Source organism: Macrobrachium nipponense, chromosome 8, assembly GCF_015104395.2.
Source record: "Macrobrachium nipponense isolate FS-2020 chromosome 8, ASM1510439v2, whole genome shotgun sequence".
Taxonomy (NCBI): domain Eukaryota; kingdom Metazoa; phylum Arthropoda; class Malacostraca; order Decapoda; family Palaemonidae; genus Macrobrachium; species Macrobrachium nipponense.
The window spans coordinates 107083808-107096307 of NC_087203.1; the positions used below are offsets into that span (position 1 = coordinate 107083808).

The 12500-nt window shown below is 37.7% G+C and overlaps 1 protein-coding gene across 8 annotated transcripts in view; it reads left to right on the forward strand.

Annotated features, from left to right (window-relative positions):
• LOC135222952 (thyrotropin-releasing hormone receptor-like) overlaps positions 1 to 12500 on the forward strand; it is a 576292-nt gene that overhangs the window by 56360 nt on the left and 507432 nt on the right. The gene's annotated exons all lie outside the window — the stretch shown is intronic.

The following is a 12500-nucleotide window of genomic DNA, read 5'->3' on the forward strand; positions in this document are numbered from 1 at the left end:
TATTTTAGACGGAGGAATATGCATTTAAGAATGATAGCTTTTTCCATAAGGAATTGAGTAAATTGTTGGGTAATATGATACCGAAGAATGTGCGTTTGAGAATAAGTGTTTAATTTTTTTTCATGGGGTGAATATGCAATTGAGAATATTAGTTTTAAATTTTTTTTCATAGGAAATTGAACAAATCGTGAAATATTTTGTTACGGAGGAATATACATTTGGCAATAAATTTTATTTTTTTCATAGGGAATTCAGCAAATCGTGAAGTATTTCTGTACGGAAGAATATGCATTTGAGAATAATAGTTCTTAATTTTTTTTCATAGGGAATTTGGCACATCGTGAAATATTTTAGTAAGGAAGAATACGCATTTGAGAATGAGTTTTAAACATTTCACTGTAACACGAACTTTAAAATGTAAACTATAAAATCTCCACTACAAGGAAGCCATGAGCATTTCAACAAGTAATTGGTCTTTAGAAGGGATTTTTCCTTTATGCCCTGAAAGTCTTTTCATTGGAAGAAGGAAAATGGCGTTTGAAACAAGTAGATTCTTTTACGCCTCAAGGCTGGCGTTGTTGCATAGATGTATTGAAAGAGGAATGAATATCCAGTCCCCCCTCATCCTCACCCCTACCCCCTCCTCCCTCCTGTTAATTATCCATCAACAAAAGATAGCATTGAATTGTCTTGTAAATGAATGCAAAGAATTTTTTTTTTTTTTTTTTTTTTTATCAGAGTGAATGTTAATAGAGAGAAGGTTGTTTATTTAAGAAGTGGATTTTTCTGTTTCCCTGTCTTCTCCAGATTTATGCGTATTTATTTATTTGTTTGTTTGTTGTTATTCCTGCTTCACACATTTTTTCCAGTTTTGTTTTGTGGAAGAATACTTTCCTAGTTTATGGGGTCTTTGGCTCGTTTCATGTGAATTTGTATCATCATGCTTAATAATAGTGATCATATTTTCACGACTTTATTGCCAAAGACGGCTCACATCAAATTTATATTTTTCTGTTTCCCCATTGGGAGTTTTATTTGCTTTGCGCAGTATATTTTCAAGTAAAAAGTTTAACTATGAGGGTCGTTATTATTATTTTTTCTGAGGATCTACGAATACGTGATTTTGTTTTATATATGATACCAAGCATATTTAGTATATATATTGTAAGAAGTCACTACTTTTGATAACATCATTCAACCTTAGAACAAAGGCTTGTATAGAATGGAATCTGTTCTTGAGTATTGCAATTCTGACTGGATTTGTCACCTCTATGCTTGAGGAAATGACCAATGTTTTTGTACGGTTTTTTCAAGCGGTATTTTGGTCATAAGTCGAAAATCTCACGTTGGAGAGAATTTTCTATTCAGGTAAACATATTTAACAGAAATGTAAATCTGTTTCGACTCGAATGATGAAATGCAATTGATGGATAAAAACGCAGTTGTTTTGCAAGCCTTGTGTTTATCTGCATTTCTGCTGATAATCATAAACATGTACGAGGTTCATTGGAATAGTTCTCATCCCGAATCAGGAAGAGTTACTGAGGAAAGACATTTAATTTTCCTGCATCATTTTCTAATACTGTCTCCCATAGTTGAGTTGAGTTGAATATAGAATTTAGGCCAAAGGCCAAGCACTGGGACCTATGAGGTCATTCAGCGCTGAAATGAAAATTGACAGTATAAAGGTGTAACAGGAGGAAAACCTCGCAATTGCACTATGAATTAAATGTTAGGAGAAGGTGGAAAGTAAGATAAAGAAATAGAATATAAAAGGAGGTACAGTAATAGGAACGAAAGTGGTTGCAGCTAGGGGCCGAAGGCACGCTGCAAAGAACTTTAAGTAATGCCTACAGTGCACCACATGAGGTCCACTAACGGCACTACTCCCCTACGGGGCAAAGTCTCCCATAGGTCCACTGATGAATTCAAGCATTGCTCCCTCTTTACGGAAGCAGATTGCATTCTTTGCTTCTAAATATTCCTCCACGGCATGGGTGACTTCATTTTGGCTCCCAAATTGATTGTCCCCCAAGTGGGATTTGCGTTTAGGAAATACGTCGAGTCAGATGCTTCCGTGTTTGATGAGTAATGAGGTTGAGGAAACATTTCAGATACCATTAGCTTCTTCCACTGTCATCCCCGTAGGGGGTAGTGCCGTCAGTGCACCTCATCCGGTGCACTGTAGGCGTTACTTAAGGTTCTTTGCAGCATGCCTTCGGCCCCTAGCTGCGACCCTTTTTGTTCCCTTTACTGTACCTCCTTTCATATTCTCTTTCTTCCATCTCACTCTCCACCCTCTTCTAATAATTGATACATAGTACAACTGCGAGGTTTTCCTTTTGTTGTCACTGTCCCTTTCAGCGCTGAATGACCCCTTAGGTCCTAGTGCTAGGCCTTTGGCCTAAATTCTATTTCCAGTTCCAGTTTTTCCACTGTCACCTGTGCATTGGCCACCCGCAGCTTTCCTCAACATTTCATCCTGATGACTTGTTTCATGGGACGCAACTCTGACGTCTGATAATCATCTTCAGTTGTCTGACCCTCTTCCAGGTGGTCTCCCATGACGACAGAATCCCACCTTGCCGGCAGATGTTAATGATTCGAAAATTTGGGACGAGGAGAACACGATGTTCCAATCCCTTGCCTTCCCGTGGGAGGGTGGCGCCACCTGCACTGTAGTAGGCATGTAGGCATTACTTGGGCTCTTTGCAGCGTCCCTTCAGCCCGTAGCTGCAACCCCTTCATTTTTGGTACAGCAGGCTCTGCTCATATTTTCATTTTCCCATCTTACTCTCCACCCTTTCCTAAGAACTGATTCCTAGTGCAACTGCCAGGGTTTCTTCCTGTTACACCTTTCAAACCTTTTTATTGTCAATTTCCGTTTTAGCGTTGAATGGCCACATAGGTCCCAGTGCATGGTTTTGGCTTAGATTCTGCATTCTGTCCTATTCTACCATCTCTTGACTGACTCCTTGAGTGGGTGGAGAAGTGTTGAATCCAAGGGTTCAGCTTAGGCTACTTATCTCGTGTGAAAGGTTCTTGAATCAATCAGAAAACAAGTCAAAAGTCTCCCGGAAGTTTCCACTTTCGTTATCTTATGTTTTGGTGCGAGCATTAAACGATTCCCATCGACCCATCGCGGTGACAGGCCGTTTATCTTCAGGATGTCGTCAAATTGGTGTACAGTGGGCCAATACACTGACGCCGGTGGTCTTGGTCATCTGTCAGGCAGTTAGACAGCTGTCATCCAAAACCCTTGTTCGTGGGTGGTTGATTTATTTGGATGTCCCAACTGGACGCTATCTGTGGTGTCTCTTGTCCGCTTGAATTTCAGCAGGCTGCCATTGAACTGCGGAATTGAAGCGAGAGTCGTCAACAAGAGTGTTTACCATATCTTAGTGTGTTTACTATATTGTTTACCATATCTTAGTGTGTGTACCATACAGTATATTTTGAGTTCATCCACCCTTCTGCAGATTATTATTCACGGCGTAGCCATTTTTTTCCCAATCAAAGTCGTGGTTTTGCTTGCAAGTAACTTTCAAAAGGTCTTAGTTGCTTTGAAATAGAGAAAAACGAGTTAGTATTGGTTTCTTTTGCATGATCACGGAAGTCGTTATAGTATGCAACCGCATAAGAAAAGTTTTAATTACTGCCCTCCTCCTTGAGCTAGGCTGGCAATTTTTAAATGACATTTGAAATTTGTATATGTTTGTAATTTTTTCTTTTTATGCTTCACCACCGCCTCCTGCTCTAACGGGCTATCTGTTTTCCGTTTCTCAAGAGGAGGTTGGTCATTATAAAAGCTGAAAGTATGATTGTATTACAGGGTAATCCATAAAGTCCCAGTACCATTCTGAACAATAAATACTTGTAATGGTACTGGCACTTTATGGACACCCTGTATTACTATAAAGGCACTAATAATAGGCCGCGAATATTAATATGGCATAAGTTTTAAATATATATTATATATACATATATATATGTGTATATAATATAAAATATATATTATATATATATATATCTATATATATATATATGTGTGTTGTGTGTGTGTGTGTGTGTGTGTGTGTGTGTGTGTACATAAATAAAGTTGATGCCACGGAGAAAAATTGAAAGGCGAGAAAACACTGTTGTGCCCAAGTAAAGGGTCGTGTTAGGTTTCGGCTTTCTCTCCTTTCAATTTTCCTCCGTGGCATCACCTTTATTTATACATAGCATCACGTTTTATATACTTCATGATCAAGTTATTCATATATGTATAGCATCACGTTTTATATACTTCGTGATCAAGTTATTCATGTATGTATATGTATAAAATATGCATGTCGCTAATGACATATTCCAGTATATTTTGACAAGCACAGCATTACCTTGGAAGAAAAGAACCACGTACGTTTTACCATGAATTACGCGTGGAGGTCATAACCACGTTTCACTATTAACTACCTACCAGTACATGCCAGTTCGCCCTCGGCAATTGAGGAGGTAATTTCGATGCAGGTCATGCTGGTTCTCGGTAAAAAGGATGGGTCGGCATTAGGCGTACCTCCAGGCATCCACCTGCGTAACTAATGGCCTCTGTTGATTGCCGTAACAAAGTCTAATTCCAATCATTATGATTTTAATTGATTGTTAGGATTACCTGAGCGTCATATATATATTTATACCTTTTTTTATATACTATTAGGTTGGTGGGCACGGTCATTTTGACCTTTGAAGTTTAGGGGTATGTCTTTTGATTCAAGTTGTTAGCAGATTAGTAAATATTTTCTTTTATGGGCTTCGTTAATTACAGTTGATAACATGAATGAATTGCCAGTCACGCTTGCTTGATACTATTTTGTTTACTACTGGTGATTGCAATGTGCTCTCCGGTGAGATCTAGATTAGTGGTTAGATGGAAATGAATTATTGCTTGTTTAGTTATTTTTATTATTATTATTATTATTATTATTATTATTATTATTATTATTATTATTTGAGAAACTTATTCACAGTTATATATTTATACATATATTTAAAAATAAATCTCATGCTATTATTATTATTATTATTATTATTATTATTATTATTATTATTATTATTAAGAAGACGAAATTATTATTATTATTATTAAGACGACGAACGCAATTCTTATGGAACAAGCGAACAAGAGCCATTGACTTGAAATCAAGCTTCCAAAGAATATGATATTCATTAAAATAAAGACTTTAACAGGAAATGCAGAAAGAAGAGATCATTATTAGAGACTTTAACAGGAAATGCAGAAAGAAGAGATCAGTTATTAGAGACAAACAACAAATAAACAGATAAATAAATAAACAGATAAAAAGGTGGTCAGTTATAAAATACAGGGAGAATTTCTGTAGGGTAGTAACGCATTGCATCTCTGCTTGAATTTTTGGGGTTGAAGTTGCATGATATCTGCAGGGAGACTTTTGCAGTCTATAAACTATTGGCAGCACTCCTAAATCGCTGCACGTGCCACTCACTCTTAGAGGAGAAATGACTCCACAGTTGCTACGCCAGAATAAATGGGCCTACGCCGCGAACATAAACTGCTCATTCCACTTCCCTCTTTCCTCCCTCCTGCTGTGGGAAGAACGAATCAGAAAAGAAAGCAAAGAAAGTAGAGCAAACGTGTGAATCACGTTTCCCTTCCCCTTGTGTCCATTTACCCGCAGATTGTATCCTTGGAGGTGGTCCCTCCAACAAAGGATTCAAAGGCGCATGTAGGTACTTCCTTTCTGGAGGCACTTTTAGGCCTAAGGTCCGGCCGCCTTCTGAAACACGCTTGCCATTTGGCGTGGCGACAAGGGAAGGAAGTATGTGCTAATGTGTCCGTGTGTGTGATCATATATATATGTATACATATATTATATATATATATATATATATATATATATATAATATTATATATATATATAGATATATATAATATATAATATCTTATATATATTATATATATATATATATGTTACATCATATAGAATAAGATATATATATCATACATCCCTTCTTCTGTGTTAAAACTGGATACGTCTCAAGTACAAAAGGCCCTTTAAAACACTCTGGTGTAAAGCTAAGGACTAGTATATTTCAGTGGACTAACTTCCACCCTTATCACTATTTGATATATTGGTGGAAGTTAGACCAACGAAATATAGTCCTTAGCTTTAAACCAGGTGATTAAATGGGCCTTTTATACTTGGGATACATATATATATATATATATATATATATCGAATAGCACTGGCTCAACTGAAGGGTGATTGGGGACCTGACCACTGCCTCGTTTTATTCCTGATGCAACCTCTTCATGAAAGAAACTACATATTTAAGATAAAGGAATTACACATCCCTCAGCAATTCATATGAAATAAAGCTATGTCCCGGTTTTTATGCCCAAAAAATCAGTATATGCGCGAGCACTCGTTTTCATATTTATGTATTATGCGTATATATATATATATATATATATATATATATATATATATATATATATATATATATATATATATATATATATATATTATAAACATGCATAAATACACACACACATGAATTAATATTACAGTCTCTCTCCCTGCTGAACGACGCTGTTCTTATGTACAGTTCTTGACCAATAGGCTATCGTTGTTTCATGGAGGAAAAAAAAAAAATACACGGGTACCCATGTTTTTCATTGTAGTAGATGATATCATAATATGTACAATAGTGTATAATATATTAAGCAACAACCATCCACAAGCAAATTCCCCAATTTGTTTATAAGAACGAGTTTAACACGAAGAGAAGCTTTTTGAGTTAATTCATGATTGATTTAGTAACGGAAACTCAGAAAGCAGCAAAGAATCCAACCAGAGGTGCTTATCTTCCTGCAGTTACTTGGCACTTATTTGCAAGTGCCTTGATCCTTAAATGTGGGTTTTTAAGGAACGTCTTTGGTCAGCTTTGTTTTGGTCTTTTTATTTTAGTTTTTGGGTTTTATGTTGCTTTTGTTTTTTACATATGTTTCTTTTTAGATGCATTTGTCCGTATGATTCTCCTGTGTGATTTTAATTAATAGCAAAATTTTTTTTCCTTTGAATTTCGCCCTTTATAAAAATTTGTGTGTGTGTTTAGTCCTCAAAAGAATGGTTTTTGGTGGCCTTTAAAATTAACTATTAGATCTTTGCTTGACAAATTTTGACACCTCTTTTCCTTGATGTATTTTTTTTTGGATGTCTTTGGTCCTTGATACTACAATTTTTTATGCCTTTTGTCTTTGACATTACTTTGTAAGTGACTAAAGTTCGCTAATTTTTTTTCTTGTTTTGAGTTTTGGTCCAATAAGTTTAGGGTCGTTGCGTCATGCTACCAAAAATGTTGAATGGCCGTGATCTAACTATTATTTTGTGCATGTGTGTGCTTTGGGGTTAAGTCTTCTAAATATTTTTGAGTGCGTTTGGTCCATATTATGGACCTTATGCAGTGCACTGTAGGCATTACTTAAGGTTCTTTGCAGCGTGCCTTCGGCCCTTAGCTGCAACCCTTTTCTTATCTTTTACTGTACCTCCTTTCATATTCTCTCTATTCCATCTTACTTTCCACCCTCTCCTAGCAATTGCTTAATACTGCAACTGCGAGGTTTTCCTCCTGTTACAACTATCAACCCTTTTACTGTCTATTTCCGTTTCTGCGCTGAATGGCCTCATAGGTCCTAGTGCTTGGCCTTTGGTCTAAATTCCTTATTCAATTCAATTCAATTCATAATATGAATTTTCAGGTGCCTTGCATCATATTAGTATTTATTTGTTTCCCATGCCTTTGGTCTCACCGTTATTGTATGCATATATTTGTTTCTGGGCCCGAACCCATTCTTCTCCTGGCGTGATTGCCTCTCCGTTTGTGTTGCGTAATCTGATCGTGTGACGTGCGTGTTTGCAGCCTCAGCCGCGGAGCCCAAATAGTCCTGGGAATATCATTTTTGAACCGATTGTTTGGTCGTTGCCGTGCGGATGGGCGGCCGGCCGGTCTTCAGCGGATATCCGGATGGGCGGCTCGGGACGATAATTGTTTGTCCGAATGATGTGCATGAGTGCAGGGCATCTTTATGATCTGGGGAAATTGCCGGCGATAATGATGTCCAGTTTCCACTGATGGATAATTTTTGCCTCCTCTTTTTTTTCGCCCCAACCTCTAACCTCCCATGACCTTGACCAAGGAATATTGATTGCTTTTTGCAAGGGGATGGGATCTTCTTCATAATATATTTTTATTTGAATTTGTTTATATATATATATATATATATATATATATATATATATATATATATATATATATTATATATAGAGAGATTTTGAGAGAGAGAGAGAGAGAGAGAGAGAGATAGAGAGAGAGCGAGAGAGAGAAGAGGAGAGAGAGAGAGAGAGAGAGAGAGAGAGAGAGAGAGAGAGAGAGAGAGAGAGAGAGAGAGTATTTAAATCTACAAGTTGCGCGAATATTTTGTCCATATGATTTCCTTTCACCACTCTCAGAGGACTAATAATGGGATTTAATTGCAGTGACTATCGTATATCTCCAGTGATGGTTTAGTTATTATTCGTGTACGATAATTACTCCCGGTTCCCTGAAAGACCATTTCATACTTTTGAGCCTCACGTTAGGTTTCATTGCGGTATTTTTCATTTTAACAGGAAATGAAGAATATTCAGCAGCACTTTTCATAGAATTCAATGTCATTATTCAACGTGAGGTAACATCCACGTGACGTATAACACCCTTCAAAAAAAGTAATTAATTTACTGAGCAAGGTTCCACATAATAGCATGCTCATTCGTTAAAAGATGAGGAGAGGTATAGCGAAATGCAATTAGAAATTGAATAACGATGAACCAGTCAGTTGTTAAAGGAACATGTATTCATGTAAAAACAGTGTTTAAAGACCTCAGACAACCTTGGGGAATGAACAGAATGCTTTTAAAGAGTATAACTTACAGGACGCATACTCCGCAGGTGAGTAGTAAGGTAACGGAACGCCATCAGCTTAAGCCCCTCAGTAACTCAGTTCATAAGCTGTCAAATTATCTTAAAGATTTGAATGTCTTCCAAGAACCAAAGGCTGTAGGATTCGATCATGATAGTAATTGCACTGGGCATCCCTTTGCCATTCCGAGGCAAGGAAGTACCGTAGCTCATTACAATTAGGCAGTTTCTCGTTAGTTGAGAGAAACCCAAAAAGTTAAGAAACTTAAAACACGACTAACATTTGAAATCTCAGTTGTGAACCTATTCCATCAGCTCATCTGTGCTTGTCTCTCTCGGCTAATGAATGAATTTGTTTTGTTCTGTCAAACGTATTTCTTTTCATGGGATACGTTTCTTGCGGTTAGATGACCAATGTAAACTACTCGCCTTCAAAGAGATGCTTTTTAGCCACCTAATTAGGTGGTTGTTTCTGATGTTCCCAAAGTCGACCCTTCTAGAAGACGAGATGAACGGTTCCACGTTCCTTCTCCGTCTTATGAACTTAGATCCCTATGATTTTTTTTAACCAATCAAGCAAATATATATTTACGCTTTGGATGTTGGTTATTTTCATTCCTTTGACTTTAAAGCTTAGGAATTTCCTGCCAACTTTTTAACTGATTTTTTAACAATTTTTTTGTTCCCCTGCTTAGCCATCGGGCCGTCCTAGATAATTGTTTGAAGCTTTGGAATTTATATTGATGGTGATCAGTTGACAAATATACTACAGTATTTTTATGGATTCACAATTATACTCGACAGGAAGTGGGGTTATACATAGGAAATGTAAGTTAGGCTTTCAAACCGGATATAAGTTCATAAAACACTAATTTTTTGTTGCATGGAAGTATATATTTTTGAGTGTTATTTTTTCTCAGTAAGATACATCGCTGATAATGATATGTTTATACTACAGTATCCACTGCGGATCCCGCTATGCAACAGTACTTTCCCTCGCGACTGTGTGTCTAGTACATTGTTACTGTTCTTGTTCGGAATCAGAGGAATTTATTTCTGGTGATAGAAATTCATTTCTCAATATAGTGTGGTTCGGATCCCACAATAAGCTGTAGGTCCCGTTGCTAGGTGACCAAATGGTTCCTAGCCACGTAAAAATATCTAATCCTTCAGGCCAGTCCTAGGAGAGCTGTCAATCAGCTCAGTGGTCTGGTAAAACTAAGATATACTTAACTTTTATTGTTCTTGTTATTCATTTTCTTCTTCGTCATCTCCGAACTGCGACCTGGAGTAGTTTGTAGAACACTGACAATGGCAGTTGACTGGGCCTATGATGGGAGACCAAAATTTCCAAAGCATCTCTCTCTCTCTCTCTCTCTCTCTCCAAAACAGAAAAAATAAATAAACATTGAAGGGAACTGTTTTAATTCTTTGAACAATTCATACGTAACGCAGATTTAGCTCATCTGAGTCAGATTTCCGTCTGTTCAGTAGCTTTAATTATTATTTATTATATTATTATTATTATTTATTATTGATGAAAATAGAAAATACCAGAGTAAATTATGTTGACACTTGAGCTTATTACCTTAAGAAGTGATTACCTTAAAAAGTGAGAGAAAATAATGGTAAAAGTTTGGATTAATCAGAAATATTTCGTCAGTTTTAAGATATTCAATACGCATCATTATTATGATTGGCAGCACGGGTAATATTCAATACTTATTATTATTATGATTGGCAACACGGGTAGTAGTAGCATTGCAAGATTTATCATCATTATTAAGGTGGTAGTACTAGAAAATACGTAGTACGTGGTAGGATAGCGAGAACTTGCGTCGCAGGTGTCAGCGCTCGACGGGAAGCCTTCCTGAACGAGGAAGAGAGAAGAGGCAGGGCATGTGAGAGAAAGTCGACCTCTGTCGAAACTTTAATTTGAAAAATGATGTATGATTCGTATTTTGCAAGTAGGAGACTCGAGCGCTTTTTTTTCTTTTTATTAGATTAAGTGAGCCTTAAGTTTTAGCGATTTGTAATTGGTGTATATATACTTTTATCTTAACGTGTTCGGTCATTCAGTCTTATTTATTGGTTTTGTTTTCCTAGTCTTTTCATATGGTATTTTATTCTGTAGGAAGCCTGCCTCCCAAGATTTTGGCTTGTTAGGCTTGTTCCATTGTTTACATATTTTTAGGAGATGAAGTAGGTTACATCAGCAAGACCTCTCGCATTTTCGAACAGGCCCTTATGTGTGTGTGTGTGTGTGTGTGGGGGGGGGGGGGGGGTTTGTTCCTTAGGGTCGAAACTTAAGGATAAGGTGATGTCTGTCCTAAACGGCACAGTAGATCGTTGAGGCCAGGAAATGATCCCCTTAACGACTGATTGCCATTGGCCAAGACGCGACAGATGTTTCAAGAAATATTTCTTTTATTAGTCCAAGAAAAGGCAGATGGGAGCTGGCAAACACTGCCGTGATTGGTGTCCGGGATTCACATGGGCAAATGAAAGCTCAGTTTTCATTGGGTGTGACCTCCGGGCGGCCCCGACAGCGGGCTTCCATTGGTCCTGGGAGCAGATGGATGGCAGATGAATGAACGCACGTGGCCTGTGACCTACGAAATCCATCCTGCTCCTCCTGAGATTGTGTGTGTGTGTGTGCGTGTGTCTGTGACCTTCAGGGAAGGTTGCTCTTGAACACAGCTCTCAGTAGGTGGGAAGAAAACACACACAGTCATTATTGCCGAAATTCGGATGCAGTTCACAGCTCCGTGAACGTTGCTCACTGGTTTATGTTGAATAAACAAAAAAAGAATCGGAATAAAAAAGTTCCAAGAAAGTCTGCGTTAAAAGGAGAAAAAAAGAGGGTGCTCCTCGGTGTGTTACTCTCCGATGGGCTCGCTTACACACACACACACACACACACACACACACGTCTTGGAAGGATTTAGTCGTGGGGTTACCTAAAGACACCTGGCGTTCCACAAGGGGACCATATACGCTCTGCCACCCTCTCAATACCTTTCCTCGGATTTTACGACTAGGCCTGGATTTGGCTCCTTGCACGTGGTATTCCTAGCGGAGGGTTTTCCCTGACCATCTCTGGATGGGGAAGAAAAAATAAGGACGTCGAGTAAATGAAACCATTTGATAATGAATTGAGAATAGAGATTGGAGACAGAAATTAAGTGTCACGTCAGGAAAAACATGATAGTATAAGGTAGGCGAGAAGAGAGAGAGGCTAGGTATCAGTGCCACTGTCAGGCCACGAAGATTCTAGTTTGTAAAGGGAAATATACCTTTATTCTTTTCAGAATTTATATATATGCTGAAATAAATGCCCACCTTTACACCTTGTTATCCTTTCCTTTCCAGTATCAATGCCATATTGTGATACACTTGAGACCCCTTTCGGTTTTAGTTTTTTAGTTTCAATCAGTAGTTAGTCGAGTCAGTTTTATATTTAATATTTGTATGTTTCAGACTGATAATGTGGCTGTGCCTCGAAACGTTGCCAAAATAGATGA